Below are 21,942 nucleotides of genomic sequence, written 5' to 3'. Positions count from 1 at the left end.
AATATGAAACAGGCATGCATATATACCATATCACATGCTACAATATATCGCAAGAATTGGCTAATAACAAATATTCATTTATCGCAAGATCATGCATATACACATATACATCACAACAACAGTATAACGGGTAGAAAACTTGCCTGAGCGACTGGGGGTGGAAAAAGGCTCAGGACGAGTCTGGTAACCTATAAACAACAAGTAAGTTGGAATTAAACCAAAGTCACTTGTAAATCTATACTTTAACTAACTTAGACTCTAACGCTTGTTTTGCGCTCACTGATTCTCTTAAGTCACTCGAGTACCCTCGGCTCCACCATTTTTAATAAATTAACCATTACGAGTTTTAAGGCGATTCTTTCGCGAGTATCTTACCAACTGCCTAACACACTTACCACAATTGTTTCATACACTAATTAACCCTTTTTGGTCTTTAACCTATGTTTCAAAGTAAAGCGAGGGGAAAAGTTTCGTTCGCGAAACGCCGTTACTTGAAACGGTCGTTTCTCCTAAACCGTGCATCGGAATCAAACGAACTACATATCAAAACGAAGTTCGTAACATGAGCTATCTAAAAATGGCAATGGTCAACATCTAGAAGGGGGTTCTCGGGTCCTAATGTTATGAACAAAAGCAGTCTAAAGTAAATCGGACATTACGACGGCTATGTTTACGCGATTTCCCAAATTTAAACCATTCCAAAACCATCTCAATACAACCCCAATTCACAACCCAAACAAACCTCCATTTAAACTACATTACAACAGCCCCAAATCAACTCATTATAATCAATCTACTTAATCTAAAAACTTGAATTTAAACTATACTACATTCTTTAACCAAATCATAAGATTTCAACAAATCAATCACCACCATTCCAACCCAAACTCTTAAACAAACAAGTTTCAAGCTACTCTTTACCCTCACAACCATAATCAACCTAATACACAAATTAAAGCTAGGGTTTGGAGATGATATACCTTCCTTGAAGTGGTGGGAGTAGTTAGGAAGCCTTAAGAAGCCTTGAGAAGTCTTAGGGATGTTTGGATCTTAAAGGAAAACAAGAAAAAATCAAGTTAAAAACTTTGAAATCACTATTCATTGTCTTCTTCATTGATTTCTTGAAGAAGATTGAGAAAGAATTGAAGGCTTAAACTCATAAGATAGCCATAACTATGCATAAGGATGACTAGGGAATTATCTTACCAATTTAGGAAGCCTTGATCTTGAGTTTTGAAATTTGTTTTCTTTGAAATAGTAAAAAGCCGAGAGCATGAAGAAAATAAAATGCCTTATGTTCTTGTTTTGATGAAAAATGAATTGTTTGGCTTGGTTGGTTGAATGTTTGATTTGTTTTTGGTTAATTACCAATTTAACCTTGATTTTTGTGTGGTTAACAATCCACCACATTTCCTTCCTTCCCATGTCATGCTTATGTCATGCTATGAGGTCATCTTTCCCTCCTTGTCCTCTTCTCATTGGTTGGGTGACATCATCCTCTCTAATCCCTTTGATTAACTTCCTAATTGTTTGCCTAATGACCGCTGATCTGTTATACGGTTCGCTTAACTTTCGTTTTCGTTCATCGTTTGAGGGATCATACCCGGGATCTTATTACTTAAGTTCCCTTAACCTTTCTCAATATATTATATTCCTTTTATGATCCTCTCTTATAATCTTTAATTTAAATCCTTTTTATCCTGTTACCTTATACTCAATTCTTTCCGTATCTAGTGGATTTCCGGGAAAAGTCAAAGTGTTCGGAATTGGATTCTGACGATCTTTACATACACTTATATACCATATAGAGTACTAATAAAATCTCAGAATATCCATAACAGAACCCCTACATAGTGTGGCATGAAAAGTTTTCTCATTCAGCTAAAACACTATTCATAAGGGTTACAAAAAGTTGAAAATTTTGGGGGTTATTACAGTATCTCTGCGTGGTAGAGAATCAGGACAAAAATATAGTTCTAGTTTAAGGGGTAGAGCCCTTTATATAGAGGTGAGTCTAGGGTTAGACTTGTGTTGGGAGACTTGGTGGAAAAGTCTCCAACTTAGATGGTAATTAGGAGTGCTGTAAGGAAGGAACTCCAGAACCTTCTTTATAGGACTTTGAGTCCGTCTTGGACATATATCTCTGTTCTTCCAGCCGTATTGGGCCTAGCCCGTAAACAACTCATGTTCGTGGACCTTGACGACCTCTGTTGGTGGGTTTTGACTACATGGGCTGTCTTGATTCTGCTATGAGCTTAGACCATACAGATCTGTACTGCACCTTGGTCAAGAAGCCAAGGTGTAATTAATATGATATTTAATGTATCTTTAGGATATATTTTCTATTCATATCAAGTAGCTTTAAAGAAGAAGTAACAATCATCTACAAATAAAAGGTGTGATATAGATGGTGCTCCCCTAGCAATAGTGCAACCATGGATCAAACATGCCTCCTCATTCATTCGAATGATTGAACATAATACATCAGCACATAATATATACAAATACAAAGATATAGGATCTCCCTATCTAATTCCACGTTGAGGTTGAACTTACCTAAACTTCGTGCCATTTTGCAAAAAAAAAACTTTAAGTGAAAGTTTTAACATATATCATAACTTTATTGATCCATGTTTAATTAAATCCAGATTTACATAGCATATCTTCAATGAATCTTTAAGACCGGGCTTTTCGGTCAAAACCCGAACTAGGATTTAACTTTAACCGGGTCAGGCCATGCTTCTAGAAAATATTCTAGGTAGTTTCAAGCCCTTGAGTCGGGCGGCGTCAGGTTTTCTTTTAGGTTCGAACTAAGTCAGGCTTTTTTCGGGCCTGAACCGAAGCTACTTGACTTATTTCGAATTTGATAATTTTTTATTTATTATTAGTATTAAGAGTTAAGTTCTATGATGTCCTCATTTATTGTGGAGTCCTGAAGTCCACGTACAATATGCAATTAAAATATTACGTAAATCATTGCAGAATATATTATTTTTTGAATTAACTTGCATAAACATCATTATATTAATGAAAATTATGCAACACACATACATTTTATGAGTAGAAAATTACAAAACATATTATTGTACAAAACATGTTTAGTTTGCAGTTAATAACATCTTTCCATTGTAGAACAAACATGTTCTACTTGTAAAATATATGAGATTTGCAAGATTTTCATTTCAATAGTGATGTTTATATAAAATGATTCGTAAAATAATATGTTCTGTAATATTTTGTAATATCTGGGATATATCGTGTAAATATTTTTGATAATAAATAATTATTATGTATATTCAGTATTATTCTGTGAATTATTTGTTAAGTGTTAAATGCGTTTGGATGTTTAAAAATAATATTAATTGAGTATTTAAATTTTTATATGTCCAAAATAAAATATAAATAATTGTCATATTATAACACCCCCAAATCCAGGGTCAAGGGATTTGGTCGTCACTATGAAACCTCAATCCAAATTAACCTGTTTAATCAATAAACAAATGCCAGCGGAAGATATTTAGCATCTATGACCCCAAACTAATCCAAGATCTTTTAAGGTTACAGTTCTAGAAACAAGATATCCAAATTCCATAAATAATTTTTTTTTTCACTTATTTTTAAAACTCTTTTCAACAATTCTTAATCTCAAAACTTAACCCGCCAGTATAACTTTGAAAAGAAGTATGCTAGACCCAACTATAAAATACACAACTATAATATAATATAATATAAATAACTTTACACAATAAAACTTACACTAATTCACAAACCCTAGACCAACCACCTTCCAAGAGCTTCTTCTTTGCTTCCTCAAATTACGCGGCTAAACAGCGAAAGCTAATCCTCACTGGAGGTTAAATTTAAAAACAAGCAAGTATGAGCGGAAGAAATGCTCAGCAAGTTCATTATAATATATATAGGGTCTTTTGATATAAAACCGACATCTTCATAAAAGCAGAACATTTAAAATCATAATTGCCGAATCATAAAGTTTTAGTTGAGGAACCCCAGAATTGGTTCCTTAATTGTATTCAAAACAATTTTTATATTTTTGAGCGAAATGCTTCAGCAATACTTTGAATCTTGACGAGAATAAAACTCGTAAAACAGTGGTTACGGAAATATCGTAAACCACAATAACATGAGATAATGATTATGGACTGAATCGTAAATTTTACTCAAAGCCAAACTCTTGATATTAATTTTTATTTTACTGTCATATCAAATTAGATATCAATACGAACTTTGATGCTCACAACATCCCATACTGAAGTCAACATCAATTATCTATACCAATACCAGCTTTGATATATAACAACAATGTAAGTATTAGCATAAATCAGAATATGAATCAAAACTGCATTTTTCCATTATTCCAAAACAGAAACAATTGATAAATCATTTATTCTATGATTATCAAAATAATAAAGAAATTTAGATATCAATTTAGATTGGAACCATTTATATTTCATGTTGTTCCCGATGATCAGTCGCGAAACAACACCGGTATCCCGCAGTCATACCGTAAGTATAGGTACTACCTGTATCCCGAAGACATACGGTACCTATAGGGCGCCAAAAAAAAGCATAACTAGCCTTGAAAGATATTACAGCTGGACAGATATCTCGATCACCTACGCTATAACCAGTAACCAGTAACCATTCCAATCTTAAAAACCTTTTTATTGAAAAAGGAGCCGAATCAATTGACATCCTAAATAATTATATTCCCCCATTCACTTGGGCAGAAATTCTTGCAACAAAATCATCTTTCTCAAAATCCAAAACATTTATAAATCTAGTAATTTGATAAGTAAAATCACTTAGCTATTCTGAACATAGAATAGCAGAAGAATTCTTGCATAAACAGAATCATTTAATTCTGCGATATGTAAAATATTTATTTATTTCGAACTGAGAATAGGGAAAGAAATACTTGCATAAGAATATTTAAAATAAATATCACTTGAACGATAGGTGATGATAGGGATACATGCCTTTGGTCCATAGCAATCATACACACTCGCAATAACACAAATATCTCATGATGCTTTCTCAAGACGTCACCATGTCCTATTCTTAATTCTTTGATATGTCGTTAAAGCAGTTACTGCGGTCTGATACGTAATCTTATCCAACTTCAGTCTTGATCCCCAACGTCTGGTTCTAATCGTCTCGAACCATCCGTAACTACTGAACCACTATGCAACTCTCCATTTTTCTTTTGTTTTGCTCGGTCTCACGCCCTTAATGCCCGATCCTATCATAAGCAAAAAGATACTACTTTAGTATCCTTCTGAAACGATTATCTTATTTCTACCCTTTCGTGATATATATATATATATATACATATGGCACATTATATAGCATATAAGAAGTAGCACACATTATAGTATAAAACTTACTACCAACTCAGAATATTATTTAACACGAGAACGCGTAACTTATGATAATATTTCTACGGAAAATTCGGCATGACCTATTCGTAATATGGAAAATACCCTGAATAACCACACCACAAATACAACCCACAAGTTATTTCAATGTTCTTACCCGGATGTATCCTATACGTGTTACGACTAACAATCATAACATGCTTTCAAATCATTGAAATCAAATAAGTCAAATAGATTTAGATACAAAGGAATTTTAGAAAATTTTGGCATGAAGTATTCGTAATTAGGACTATCCACCTGTTTTTTAATTCCACAATTTAATCTTATAACCAAACAAAATAAAGCTGCCTCAACTTGCAGCAACATAAAAGTAAAAAAGTAAGAAAAGTACCCGCCCAGACTTGCGGCACCTAAACAATTAAGGAAAATTACCCGCCAGACTTGCGGCACCTAAACAATTAAGTATACTTAATAATTTATAATATTTGAACTTACAGTTATATAATTTAGCATCACCAATTCAACTTGAGTAAACACTTAAATAAATCACCTTGCACATATATCACATAGACTAGTAACTATACACATATTTAAATCACACTCTAATAATTAGAAACGAAACTCAATCTCAAATAGGCATATACTAACATTTATTTCCATAAAACACATCGCTATATATTCTCATTTAACATCAAGTGCAAACAAAAACTTTGTAAACAATTAAACATATAAAAACACATAACAAGTATCTTGGCTGCTCGATTTTACAAAAACTAAGTTCGCCTCTGAATTTTTAATAAATTCATAAGTAGGTCTATTGTAGTGAAATTTGGTGGAGACTTAACTGACTCACATATATAACTACCATTAAAATTTCAGATGAAAGCAAGGTGTTTAGAGCCCCTGAACATAGTCGTCACTAAGGCCAACAGATCCTGTCCAGAAATTCTACGCACCTTGCACTAAAATATACATATCTTTTATCTCGTTTATTAAATCAATCTAATTCATTCACGAGTAGAAATTAGAGTTTGCGGAGCACATAACGACATAAAGATTAAGCATATAACTCGACTCTATGAGCCCATAATTTTACTGCAAAAACAGACCCGCAACAATCTAGAAATTCAACTCAATTACATATAATTTTAAAACTTTAATCCGTTAATTCTTAAAGTACCATTCCAAGCATATAAACACATACTCTTAAACCAAAAACTTTAACACCCAGATAATATCGCGAGTTTAAAACTAACCAACTAACTACATAACATATATATATATACATAATATATATACAACATCTCATATCAAAATCACAACACATCTTTAAGCCAACTGATTTATAAGGATTTGAATTGAATTATACCGACTGAGATTAAGACACACAACGATGGGTAAGGTCTGGGCTGCTAGAAAAGTGGACAACGGTGGCTGTTGGATGGTGGTTAGGCGGCAGAATCGAAGAAGGAGATGTGAGTACCGCTTGGAAAGAGGAGAAGAGTGCAGGAGAGATTAGAAGCGAGGTTAACGAGAGAAAGACAGAGAGTGGGAGTTTGAGGTCGAGGGAGAGTAGAGAGATCGAAAAGGGGAGAAAAGAAATTGGGCCTGCTGGTTTTAAGAGAAAAGAGGCAGGGGTATTTCTGTAATTTGCTAAAGTTTTTTTTTACTTACCATTTTCTCTACACAAAAATACATAAAAATGAATTTGAGTACTATTTCTCTGCATTGTAAAGGGTGATAATTATACTAAAATTATTTTAAAATATAGAGAACAAAATTAGCTTCATCCCCCTATTTTTAAAATAATTTTTGAGCAAACGATTTATTTTATACGAATTTTGCAAAATAATGCTCAAAAATAGAAATAAAGCTCGTTAAATTATTTTAAAATACTCCAATCTCAATCTAAATTCAACTATTATTTTTAAAATGTCTCTTAGGGTATTTTAGAGGTAATAAAATAAGTTTCATGATTCAATCATATACCGATGATTTATTAAAAATATTTAAAAATCCATTAAACCCCATTTTTCATATAATAAATCATGAAAATATCTTAAAAAACATTTTGACCACAATGTCACTCACATATGAATCAAATAACACATAATCACATCTATCAATTAATAAAATCTCATACTTACCAATTTCCTATTTAATCCTTTATTTATAATTCATTTTATTTAAACACTGATTACACTTTAAACCTTATACTAACTCGCCAAACTGGAATAATTTATTTTTAAGCAGTTACTCACTAATTCATATAGATATCATAAAATTCAAATAGCTCATATAATATTATGCACTTAACACATAAAAAAAATAGTATTTATATACAATTCATTTTTTTAATATTTTCACAATTCACCCGCTACAAGGGAGAATCTAAATAAAACTAAATATATTTTTTAAAATAGTAAAAGTAATTAAATACTCTCACAACAATGACATAGATCGATACCACAATTATCAATTAACACATAAATCATTTAAAGACACGAATTCATCAAAGAGGAATAAAATATCCATAATTTTATTTTTTCCCAATTGAAACAATCATATAAAATAATCCAGATATTAAAAATATTAAATCCTAAAAATTTACGGGATATCACAATCTACCCCCTTATAAGGATTCCGTCCTCGGAATCAACAGAAGAAAGAACTAAAGGTTTTGTTATCAACTTCCCCATCTTGCATACGCAGCTTTTCTCAAAATTTCAAATAAACTTGGATTCCTTGTATAACATAATGATCACGGGAGCTTCACTCCGCACCATTGATTTGTCCAACTTCTCAATTATCATTTTCATTGCTCGAGACGTAGAGAAAAAAAAAAGAGAAAAAAAAGAGAGAGATAAATAGAGAGAGAAATAAAGAAATAGACTGATTTCGTTATACGCCACTGACATTTTAATCGCATTACAATCCGTTGTTGCTATTGGTAATCCCATTACATAGCCTTACTTTGACTTGACCAAGATAACTCAGCTTAACTTGATTGGCATACCTTTGAATATTTGAGATGATAAAATCATGAAATTTCAAAAAGAAAAGAATTTGATATCATAACGGAACCAAAATCTGAATTTGAGAAAAAGTATTGTTGAAATAAGAGAATAACTGAGAGATCAATATGATCAAACAAACTTTGTATTGTGTGCCCAAATTAAGACACTACTAAAGGTTGTTAACCTTCATGTATTCACAATAAACACAAGTGATGGCGTCCCATCTAACTCCTATCACACAGACAGGTATACCTTGTGTCCCCTATAGTTAGGGTTGTTCATCTCAGTCAGAATAAAAGAAAATCAAAAGAATCCAAAATCAAATGAATAAAACTGGAAAGATTTCAAAGCTGGTATTTCTGAAGGAAATGAAATCCAGAGAACAAAATTCTGGCACAAAATGAATAAACTGGTGTTAGGGATTATGTCTTCTAACTGATATTTCTTTTTGAGAGATGTCAAAAGAATTTATAGAAAGAGAAGGTATTGCCAAAGTCTTAATATTTATCTCCAATTTAAACTCTCTAGTTGACTCGCCATCTGACTCTAGACGCTTCTTCATGTTCCAAGGATATCGATAATCTTCATCGTCGTCGAATCATAGTCTCGGAAGATTCCATAATAGAAGTTTGCAGCTTCCTGGAGTTCCATCCAGCTCAACACAATCATTTCAAATGAATGCGCCTATCTTAACTTACTCGTTGGTACTATATCCAATAGTCCAATAGGAACTCGATATGAGCTCAAACGTCCTCACATAGCTATACACACTCCTATACACTCTCATTTCTAGTTTACTATAACCTCAGCTCTGATACCAACCTATAACGCCCCTAAATTCGGGGTCAAGGGATTTGGTCGTCACTATAAAACCTCAATCCAAATTAACCTGTTTAATCAATAAACAAATGCCAGCGGAAGATATTTAGCATCTATGACCCCAAACTAATCCAAGATCTTTTAAGGTTATAATTCTAGAAACAAGATATCCAAATTCCACAAATAAATTTTTTTTTTCACTTTCTTTTAAAACTCTTTTCAACAATTCTTAATCTCAAAACTTAACCCGCTAGTATAACTTTGAAAAGAAGTATGCTAGACCCAACTATAAAATACACAACTATAATATAATATAATATAAACAACTTTACACAATAAAACTTACACTAGTTCACAAACCCTGGACCAACCACCTTCCAAGAGCTTCTTATTTGCTTCCTCGAATTACGCGGCTAAACAGCGAAAGCTAATCCTCACTGGAGGTTAAATTTAAAAACAGGCAAGTATGAGCGGAAGAAATGCTCAGTAAGTTCATTATAATATATATAGGGTCTTTTGATATAAAACCGACATCTTCATTAAAGCAGAACATTTAAAATCATAATTGCCGAATCATAAAATTTTAGTTGAGGAACCCCAGAATTGGTTCCTTAATTGTATTCAAAACCATTTTTATATTTTTGAGCGAAATGCTTCAGCAATACTTTGAATCTTGACGAGAATAAAACTCGTAAAACAGTGGTTACAGAAATATCGTAAACCACAATAACATGAGACAATGATTATAGACTGAATCGTAAATTTTACTCAAAGCCGAACTTTTGATATTGATACTTATTTTGCTGTCATATCAAATTAGATATGAATACGAACTTTGATGCTCACAACATCCCATACTGAAGTCAACATCAATCATCTATACCAATACCACCTTTGATATATAACAACAACGTAAGTATTAGCATAAATCAGAATCTGAATCAAAACTGCATTTTTCCATTATTCCAAAACAGAAACAGTTGATAAATCATTTATTCTATGATTATCAAAATAATAAAGAAATTTAGATATCAATTTAGATTGGAACCAATTATATTTCATGTTGTTCCCGATGATCAGTCGTGAAACAACACCGGTATCCCGCAGCCATACCATAAGTATAGGTACTACCCGTATCCCGAAGACATACGGTACCTATAGGGCGCCAAAAAAAGCATAACTAGCCTTGAAAGATATTACAGCTGGACAGATATCTCGATCACCTACGCTGTAACCAGTAACCAGTAACCATTCCAATCTTAAAAACCTTTTTATTGAAAAAGGAGCCGAATTAATCGATATCCTAAATAATTTTATTCCCCCATTCACTTGGGCAGAATTCTCGCAACAAAAAATCTTTCTCAAAATCCAAAACATTTATAAATCTAGTAATTTGATGAGTAAAATCACTTAGCTATTCTGAACTTAGAATAACAGAAGAATACTTGCATAAGCAAAATCATTTAATTCCGCGATATGTAAAATATTTATTTATTCCGAACTGAGAATAGGGAAAGAAATACTTGCATAAGAAGATTTAAAATAAATATCACTTGAACGATTAGTGATGATAGGGATACATGCCTTTGGTCCTTAAAAATCATACACACTCGCAATAACACAAATATCTCATGATGCTTTCTCAAGACGTCACCATTTCCTATTCTTAATTCTTTGACATGTCGCTAATGCAGTTACTGCGGTCTGATACGAAATCTTATCCAACTTCAGTCTTGATCCCCAACGTCTGGTTTTGATCGTCTCGAACCATCCGTAACTATTGAACCACTATGCAACTCTCCCTTTTTCTTTTCTTTTGATTGGTCTCACGCCCTTAATGCCCAATCCTATCATAAGCAAAAAGATACTACTTTAGTATCCTTCTGAAATGATTATCTTATTTCTACCCTTTCGCGATATATATATATATATATATATATATATATATATATATATATATATATATATATATATATATATATATATATATATATATATACGTATGGCACATTATATAGCATATAACAAGTAGCACACATTATAGTTTAAAACTTACTACCAACTCGGAATATTATTTAACACGAGAACGCGTAACTTATGATAATATTTCTACGGAAAATTCGGCATGACCTATTCGTAATATGGACAATACCCTGAATAACCACACCACAAATACAACCCACAAGTCATTTCAATGTTCTTACCCGGACATATCCTATACATGTTACGACTAACAATCATAACATGCTTTCAAATTATTGAAATCAAATAAGTCAAATTGATTTAGATAAAAGGGAATTTTAGAAAATTTTGGCATGAAGTATTCGTAATTAGGACTATCCACCTGTTTTTCAATTCCACAATTTAATCTTATAACCAAACAAAATAAAGCTGCCTCAACTTGCAGCAACATAAAAGTAAAAGAGTAAGAAAAGTACCCGCTCAGACTTGCGGTTCCTAAACAATTAAGGAAAATTATCCGCCTTGACTTGCGGCACCTAAACAATTAAGTATACTTAATAATTTATAATATTTGAACTTACAGTTATATAATTTAGCATCACCAATTCAACTTGAGTAAACACTTAAATAAATCACCTTGCACACTCTAATAATTAGCAACGAAACTCAATCTCAAATAGGCATATACTAACATGTATTTCCATAAAACACATCGCTATATATTCTCATTAAACTTCAAGTGCAAACAAAAACTTTGTAAACAATTAAACATATAAAAACACATAACAAGTATCTTGGCTGCTCGATTTTACAGAAACTAAGTTCGCCTCTGAATTTTTAATAAATTCATAAGTAGGTCTGTTGTAGTGAAATTTGGTGGAGATTTAACTGACTCACATATATAACTACCATAAAAATTTCAGATGAAAGCAAGGTGTTTAGAGCCCCTGAACATAGTTGTCACTATGGCCAACAGATCCTGTCCAGAAATTATGCGCACCTTGCACTAAAACATACATATCTTTTATCTCGTTTATTAAATCAATCTAATTCTTTCACGAGTAGAAATTAGAGTTTGCGGAGCATATAACGACATAAAGATTAAGCATATAACTCAACTCGATGAGCCCATAATTTTACTGCAAAAACAGACCCGCAACAATCTAGAAATTCAACTCAATTACATATAATTTTAAAACTTTAATCCATTAATTCTTAAAGTACCATTCCAAGCATATAAACACATACTCTTAAACCAAAAACTTTAACACCCAGATAATATCGCGAGTTTAAAACTAACCAACTAACTACATAACATATATATACATACATAATATATATACAACATCTCATATCAAAATCACAACACATCTTTAAGATAACTGATTTATAAGGATTTGAATTGAATTATACCGACTGAGATTAAGACACACAACGACGGGTAAGGTCTGGGCTGCTGGAAAAGTGGACAACGGTGGCTGTTGGATGGTGGTTAGGCGACAGAATCGAAGAAGGAGATGTGAGTAACGCTTGGAAAGAGGAGAATAGTGCAGGAGAGATTAGAAGCGAGGTTAACGAGAGAGAGAGACAGAGAGAGGGAGATTGAGGTCGAGGGAGAGTAGAGAGATCGAAAAGGGGAGAAAAGAAATTGGGCCTGCTGGTTTTAAGAGAAAAGAGGTAGGGGTATTTCTATAATTTGCTAAAGTTTTTTTTTACTTACCATTTTCTCTACACAAAAATACATAAAAACGAATTTGAGTACTATTTCTCTGCATTGTAAAGGGTGATAATTATGCTAAAATTATTTTTAAAATGTAGAGAACAAAATTAACTTCGTCCCCCTATTTTTAAAATAATTTTTGAGCAAACGATCTATTTTATACGAATTTTGCAAAATAATGCTCAAAAATAGAAATAAAACTCATTAAATTATTTTAAAATACTCCAATCTCAATCTAAATTCAACTATTATTTTTAAAATATCTCTTAGGGTATTTTAGAGGTAATAAAATAAGTTTCATGATTCAATCATATACCGATGATTTATTAAAAATATTTAAAAATCCACTAAACCCCATTTTTCACATAATAAATCATGAAAATATTTTAAAAAAATATTTTGACCATAATTTCACTCACATATGAATCAAATAACACATAATCACATCTATCAATTAATAAAATCTCATACTTACCAATTTCCTATTTAATCCTTTATTTATAATTCATTTTGTTCAATCACTGATTACACTTTAAACCTTATACTAACTCGCCAAACTGGAATAATTTATTTTTAAGCATTTACTCACTAATTCATATAGATATCATAAAATTCAAATAACTCATATAATATTATTCACTTAACACATAAAAAAATAGTATTTATATACAATTCTTTTTTTTAATATTTTCACAATTCACCCGCTACAAGGGAGAAACTAGATAAAACTAAATATATTTTTGAAAACAGTAAAAGTAATTAAATACTCTCACAACAATGACAGAGATCGATACCACAATTATCAATTAACACATAAATTATTTAAAGATACGAATTCATCAAAGAGGAATAAAATATCCATAATTTTATTCTTTCCCAATTGAAACAATCATATAAAATAATCCAGGTATTAAAAATATTAAATCCTAAAAATTTACGGGATAACACACAATCGGAGGTGTTACCGGAATCAGTTTGGAAAGCTCGAGTACTCAAAACGAAGGTCTTTAGGTGTACCATCAGAATCTGTGTTCCATATTACTGCATAATCAAAGTTTTATTTTCTGGTAATTTATTTATTTTTGAATTATTTTAATTAAAAATATGAATTTTTGTTCGGATGATTGTTTGGATGATTTGATGCTTGCATGTTGTAAAGCTTGTTTTCCTGATGATTTTCATATGTTATATGACTGATTTGGAGTTTAATAACATGTTCAAAATTGAGTTTAATCTTCGAATTTTGAAATTAGGATTTATAACCCGTATGAATATTCTTAATTGAAATTTAGGGCTTTTTGATCTAGGGGTTATTAGCTGTTGTATTATAGTGGGTTGTGTTCCTTATTAAATTTGCAATTGATTGGTATATAGCTCGTTAACAGAGGATTAGTGAATCGAAGGGAGTTGTGTTTTGAAGTTTTCGTCAGTTCACCGGAAACCGGTGAAGTTCTTGGTCATTTTCCGGCCAGGTCAGGGGTTATTGATGTGATTTAATTGCTTGAATAGGTTCCTGATGTTGTGTAGATTATATCTGGAGGAGATGGAGGTGTGACGGTGCCGGAGACGAGTTCTCCAGCGAGCCCATCATTTTCCGGCGACTAAACTGCAAAATTGCAGTTTAGTCCTTGAATTATTGAAGAAGATGAAGTAAGGTCCCTGAGGTTTCCAGAAATTTTAAAAATAAGATTCCTGTTTATAAAATGTTTAAAAATCATACTTCCTATTTATTTTAATTATAAAAATTCATTTTTAATTTCTGAAAATTCCAAAAATTATTATTTTAATTCCAAAAATTATTTTTAATTCAAAAATAAATCTGAATTAATTAGTTAATTAATTTTAGTTAATAATTAATTGATTAATTGGTCAATTAATTCGAAAATTAATTGATTAATTGATTTATTTAATTATTAATTAATTTTAATTAATTATTTAATTAGATTTCATTTTTTAAAAATGATTTAAAAATTCTGAAAAATAGTTTCGAGCTTTAAAACTTTAATCCATTAATTCTTAAAGTACCATTCCAAGCATATAAACACATACTCTTAAACCAAAAACTTTAACACCCAGATAATATCGCGAGTTTAAAACTAATCAACTAACTACATAACATATATATACATACATAATATATATACAACATCTCATATCAAAATCACAACACATCTTTAAGACAACTGATTTATAAGGATTTGAATTGAATTATACCGACTGAGATTAAGACACACAACGACGGGTAAGGTCTGGGCTGCTGGAAAAGTGGACAACGGTGGCTGTTGGATGGTGGTTAGGCGACAGAATCGAAGAAGGAGATGTGAGTAACGCTTGGAAAGAGGAGAATAGTGCAGGAGAGATTAGAAGCGAGGTTAACGAGAGAGAGAGACAGAGAGAGGGAGGTTGAGGTCGAGGGAGAGTAGAGAGATCGAAAAGGGGAGAAAAGAAATTGGGCCTGCTGGTTTTAAGAGAAAAGAGGCTGGGGTATTTCTATAATTTGCTAAAGTTTTTTTTTACTTACCATTTTCTCTACACAAAAATACATAAAAACGAATTTGAGTACTATTTCTCTGCATTGTAAAGGGTGATAATTATACTAAAATTATTTTTAAAATGTAGAGAACAAAATTAACTTCGTCCCCCTATTTTTAAAATAATTTTTGAGCAAACGATTTATTTTATACGAATTTTGCAAAATAATGCTCAAAAATAGAAATAAAACTCGTTAAATTATTTTAAAATACTCCAATCTCAATCTAAATTCAATTATTATTTTTAAAATGTCTCTTAGGGTATTTTAGAGGTAATAAAATAAGTTTCATGATTCAATCATATACCGATGATTTATTAAAAATATTTAAAAATCCACTAAACCCCATTTTTCACATAATAAATCATGAAAATATTTTAAAAAAACATTTTGACCATAATGTCACTCACATATGAATCAAATAACACATAATCACATCTATCAATTAATAAAATCTCATACTTACCAATTTCCTATTCAAACCTTTATTTATAATTCATTTTGTTCAATCACTGATTACACTTTAAACCTTATACTAACTCGCCAAACTGGAATAATTTATTTTTAAGCATTTACTCACTAATTCATATAGATATCATAAAATTCAAATAGCTCATATAATATTATTCACTTAACACATAAAAAAAATAGTATTTATATACAATTCTTTTTTTTAATATTTTCACAATTCACCCGCTACAAGGGAGAAACTAGATAAAACTAAATATATTTTTGAGAACAGTAAAAGTAATTAAATACTCTCACAACAATGACAGAGATCGATACCACAATTATCAATTAACACATAAATTATTTAAAGATACGAATTCATCAAAGAGGAATAAAATATTCATAATTTTATTCTTTCCCAATTGAAACAATCATATAAAATAATCCAGGTATTAAAAATATTAAATCCTAAAAATTTACGGGATAACACACAATCGGAGGTGTTACCAGAATCCGTTTGGAAAGCTCGAGTACTCAAAACGAAGGTCTTTAGGTGTACCATCAGAATCTGTGTTCCATATTACTGCATAATCAAAGGTTTATTTTCTGGTAATTTATTTATTTTTGAATTATTTTAATTAAAAATATGAATTTTTGTTCGGATGATTGTTTGGATGATTTGATGCTTGCATGTTGTAGAGCTTGTTTTCCTGATGATTTTCAAATGTTATATGACTGATTTGGAGTTTAATAACATGTTCAAAATTGAGTTTAATCTTCGAATTTTGAAATTAGGGTTTATAACCCGTATGAATATTCTTAATTGAAATTTAGGGCTTTTTGATCTAGGGGTTATTAGCTGTTGTATTATAGTGGGTTGTGTTCCTTATTAAATTTGCAATTGATTGGTATATAGCTCGTTAACAGAGGATTAGTGAATCGAAGGGAGTTGTGTTTTGAAGTTTTCGTCAGTTCACCGGAAACCGGTGAAGTTCTTGGCCATTTTCCGGCCAAGTCAGGGGTTATTGATGTGATTTAATTGCTTGAATAGGTTCCTGATGTTGTGTAGATTATATCTGGAGGAGATGGAGGTGTGACGGTGCCGGAGACGAGTTCTCCGGCGAGCCCGTCATTTTCCGGCGACTAAACTGCAAAATTGCAGTTTAGTCCTTGAATTATTGAAGAAGATGAAGTAAGGTCCCTGAGGTTTCCAGAAATTTTAAAAATAAGATTCCTATTTATAAAATGTTTAAAAATCATACTTCCTATTTATTTTAATTATAAAAATTCATTTTTAATTTCTGAAAATTCCAAAAATTATTATTTTAATTCCAAAAATTATTTTTAATTCAAAAATAAATCTGAATTAATTAGTTAATTAATTTTAGTTAATAATTAATTGATTAATTGGTCAATTAATTCGAAAATTAATTGATTAATTGATTTAATTAATTATTAATTGATTTTAATTAATTATTTAATTAGATTTAATTATTTAAAAATGATTTAAAAATTCTGAAAAATAGTTTCGAGCTTTAAAATATTATTTTAAATTGTTTTTGAGGCTCGATAATTATTATAAAATTGTTTTGAAGCCAGATTTGTCCAACCGAACCCTGTTTATTACTCTGAAATTGATCCCAACGACCCGTTTAATTCCGAAAAATATTTTAAAAATCATTTTAAATATCCAAAAGCCTATTTATGACCCGAGACTTCTTTATAAATGATATATCATTGACTGTTTGATGTATTATGTGCTATATGTAACTCGATGGTTGACTGTCGGTCTATATGTTCGATATTTACTTGTTATTAGCATAACTTTCGATCCGTTAATCGGATTTGGGTAAAACGAAGGTTAGATAGAAGTGTATGTCGAATAGAATCGTATGAGTTGAATATTGATAGATGCTTATGATATGTGAACAGAAGAGGCAAGGCATAGGAAAGGGAAATAGATAGTCGAGGAGTAGACGGTTGTAATTGGAAGTTAGTGCAGTATAACAAGCTGGTACCAGGAAAGTGTTCTGAACTTTCTCGAGATATATTATAGTTGATTGATAATCCTGTTTTATATTACAAGTGCTTTGAAGCACTGAACCCTAAACCCTGATTTCAGTTATTGATCTTGAGCCGTAAACCTTATTCTTTCTAAACCATTGATTGTTGTACACCCAGATACGAACCACAAATATACAATACTACTCCACAAATACATACAAACTAAATACCAAGCACTAAATCGGATTACTTACATATTCAAACCATTGTACCTTATGCTTTAAAATACCAAATCCTTGTAACCCTGAAACATTGATTCCTTTGTTATCCAATTCTTTCATTACTTAACAGTCAAGCTTTGAAATTGCCATACTGATCCCTTGTAAAGATTGAAACCATTTCCTTATCAAATATCCAATGTTGCTTATGATTCTGTTTATTGCTTTACATTGTTTATTCTGTTATTATGTTAGAATTGGATTGTTTTTATAAAACTGTGGACCCGATTCGTGGTCAGACCATATAAATGGTCAAGTTAGGCCAATGTGTGCCTTGGATCCAGTAGTTAGAGCAGTGCTGTGTGCTTTGCTCGGGGTTAGTGCATGACTGATCAGCAGCCTAACCTTGGTTTTTAAAATGAAAATATAATATCCAATTCTAAATCATAATTCATTATTCACTTGATATCATAACCTTTTTCACTTGATGATCATTGTTCTCAGTTTTGTCATTGTGACTTGTTGAGCTAGTTAGCTCATTTATGCGATGTTGTTTATGTTCTTTTCCAGTTAAGAAGGAACCAGTTGGTAGCGAGGATCCCCAGTCCAGCACGAGAGATAGGGGTTCAGGTTGATCGAGTTAAGCTAGTAGGCATCTTTTGAGATAATTTAAGTTTGTAAAAGTTTGTAATAATGCTTAATACCCAGTTCTGAGTTTGAATAGTTGGGATTTGGACGGTTTATAATATAAGTGTATGTTTGGCTTGTGTGCATACTTTAACCTGTTGCGGTCTGTGGTAGTTGGTAAGTAGGGTCACTGCATATTATTATTATCTTTATTATTGTTATAAGCAGGTTATAAATAAGGTGTGTGTGTGTGTGGACCCCAAACTTCTGACCCGGGTTTGGAGGGCGCCACATATTTTATGTAATATTTTAATTACAGAACGTAAGTGGACTCCAGGACTCCACAAAAAAAAGGACTCCATAAATATTTCTTTTATTAATTATATATATATTATACAATTTATGGTCCACCAACTTTAATATAGAAAATGGTTTGTTCATTTATTGATTTAGTGATATATTAATCGACTATTCGTCTACTTCACAAACAATTTATTCAGGTAGGGTAAATTCAAACAAATAAATTTATATATTAAACGATAAAATAATGCCTAATTTTACTCATAACAACTCATATATTTGAAGTCTTGGGAGAAACTTGATATCTTTATTTTTGTCCGGCCCGAGGAAACCTTTGCACATATAAAATATTTATTTTGGTCCAACCGGGTTAGTAAATCTATACATATAGAAGAAAGTTCTATGGAGACTGCTATTTCATCGGAGACCACCCATGTCCTGCATTCAAAATACTATAAAATATATTATTTTATGAAGTATATACTACGAATGTCACTAATTCATTACAAACTGTTGAAGATCGTTCAAGTTTAATAAGTAGAATGTGTATGTTCCTCAAGCTGAACAAATATTCTACAAACTAAACATGTTTCATAAAATAAAATATTTTGTAATATTTTACATGCAGTACATATATGATAATAAAATTTTTGAATAAAATAATGATCTTGATAGAGCATGGTTCGCAAAATAATATGTTCTACAATGTTTATATGCATCATTTTACTTGCAAAATATAAGTGGTTTCCAAGGTCTCCAAAATAGGTGGTCTTCATAAAACAAAACTTATATATTTATGTATGTATGTATATATATATGTTTCACATTTTTTTATATGTATTAAGTATAAAAATATATACATATATAAATGTAAATATATAATAAAAATAGAGGCCTCAAATCATGTTATTGTCTGTACCGATTCGAAGCCAGGATTTTACTGGGCCATTACGACGCTTTGTCTTAAAAGAGAGGACCCGTTCAAGGCTCTAATAGCGGCCCCGACAAGGCTGGGCTTGCCCAAATTTTCGGGCCCAAATTTTTTCTACATCTCTAGCCAGACACTCCATTTACACCTTGTGTACATATTTTAATATAATGATTATTATTACACACAATCAAAACATTGTCTATTAACAATTATCCTTCTACAAACATATATTGTTTATCCAAAATAAGTGTTGGTAAACAGGGAATTAATATGTTCGTTATAACTTTTGACATGATCCAAAATAACACATTACATAATGAAATTGGACGAAGATCTGTCATTTGTTGCGGGTGCTACACCTTATGAATAAGACACACCAATGTACAATTGATCCCTTCCATTAGTTCCCTTATACTAAAAAACTATTAACAGTTATTACTCCAGTATGCTTGGAAACAAACAAGATTTACCCTATCATATCCCAGTGACGTTCTTGAATGCATGGAGAGGACGATATTTTTAACTTCTTTCATATAGTAGACCTAATTGAGCATTTTTTCTCTCTATAATATGTTGCACATTTCCAATTTTGATAACCATCATGTTACTATTGATGTCATGAATAAGCTCGAGAAGTATTTAAAAATAATTTCTTATATATTAGCTACATATTTCCTTCATTCTCCATTTTTATCCCTAAACCCAATCAATTGATAATTCTTTTTCTTACACGATGCAAAATTATGAGAAAATAATGATCCTCTTCCCTCCACCAAAACTGTTTAGTCCTTTGTTTCCAATAAATTTCTTTATGTTCCAATGTTATGTCACACAACACTGTAGAAGGGGGTTGAATACAGTGTTTATACAATCAAATCGATTTAATATAAGTATGTAACAAAGATCAAGTATATTGAATAAACTCTATTATAATAAGAACTGTTGTTCTCTCTCAGTGATGAACAAATATCACTAAGAGCTGCTAGGTTATAAGGTATAATCTTCTCGATAATGATAACACATATAGTGTAAACCCTAAGTTTGTGTTTATATAGTACACAGTTACAAGATAACTTCTAATTGATATGGAATACAATTATGTCTCCTAAAATATATCAATCAGATATCTTCTACAAGTCTTCTAGTCTTCTAACTCTTTCCATGCATATCTTCTTTTGTCTTAGTCTCGATCTTCTACTGTAAATCAAGGCATAGTTCACCTCATGTTCAGAATCTGAAGTGTATGTCCAGCTTTTCTTCTTTGTGACAAGTGCCTTTCCTTTGTCACTTTTTTCTTTCTTGTAGTCAGGAGATATGTGGCCTCTTTTACCACAATTTTAGCATTTGACATTTGAGTTGTCTCCTCTGTCAGAATTTCCTCCTTTGCCTTCAGACTTTCTGAAACCTTTCTTATCAGAACTTCCACTTTTCTTGAAAAACTTCTTGCCTTTTCTGAATTTTCTGTAGGCTTTCTTTGAGATACCCTTTACCATAAGGGCATATAATTTCATCATCTCTTCATCAGCATCTATTTCAAGTAAACTTTCAGTTTCTGAATCATCATCATCAGAATATGATGACTCTGAATCAGACTTTATGATCTGAGCCTTTCCTTTGCCCCTCTTTGAGGCAACAACTTTAAGAGATTCATCTTCAGCTTTAAGAGCAACTGTCCTTGACTTCCTTCCATGCCTCTTGCTCATTTGATCCATCTCAAGTTCATAAGTCTTGAGCATACCATAAAATTTCATCAAGAGTAGTTTCAGTAAGGTCATAGTTGTCTCTTATGGTAGTAGACTTCAAATCCCAATTTTCAGGAAGAGCTAAAAGGAATTTTAGATTTGAATCTTCAAGATCATATTCCTTGTCCACTAGTGACAGATCATTCAAGAATTTGACAAACCTGTCATATAAGTCAGTTAATGACTCATCAGCTTTTGAGTCAAAGTGCTCATACTCTTGAGTGAG

Source organism: Apium graveolens, chromosome 7 (assembly GCF_009905375.1).
Source record: "Apium graveolens cultivar Ventura chromosome 7, ASM990537v1, whole genome shotgun sequence".
NCBI classification, from domain to species: domain Eukaryota; kingdom Viridiplantae; phylum Streptophyta; class Magnoliopsida; order Apiales; family Apiaceae; genus Apium; species Apium graveolens.
Note: the sequence above shows the minus strand (reverse complement) of the source record.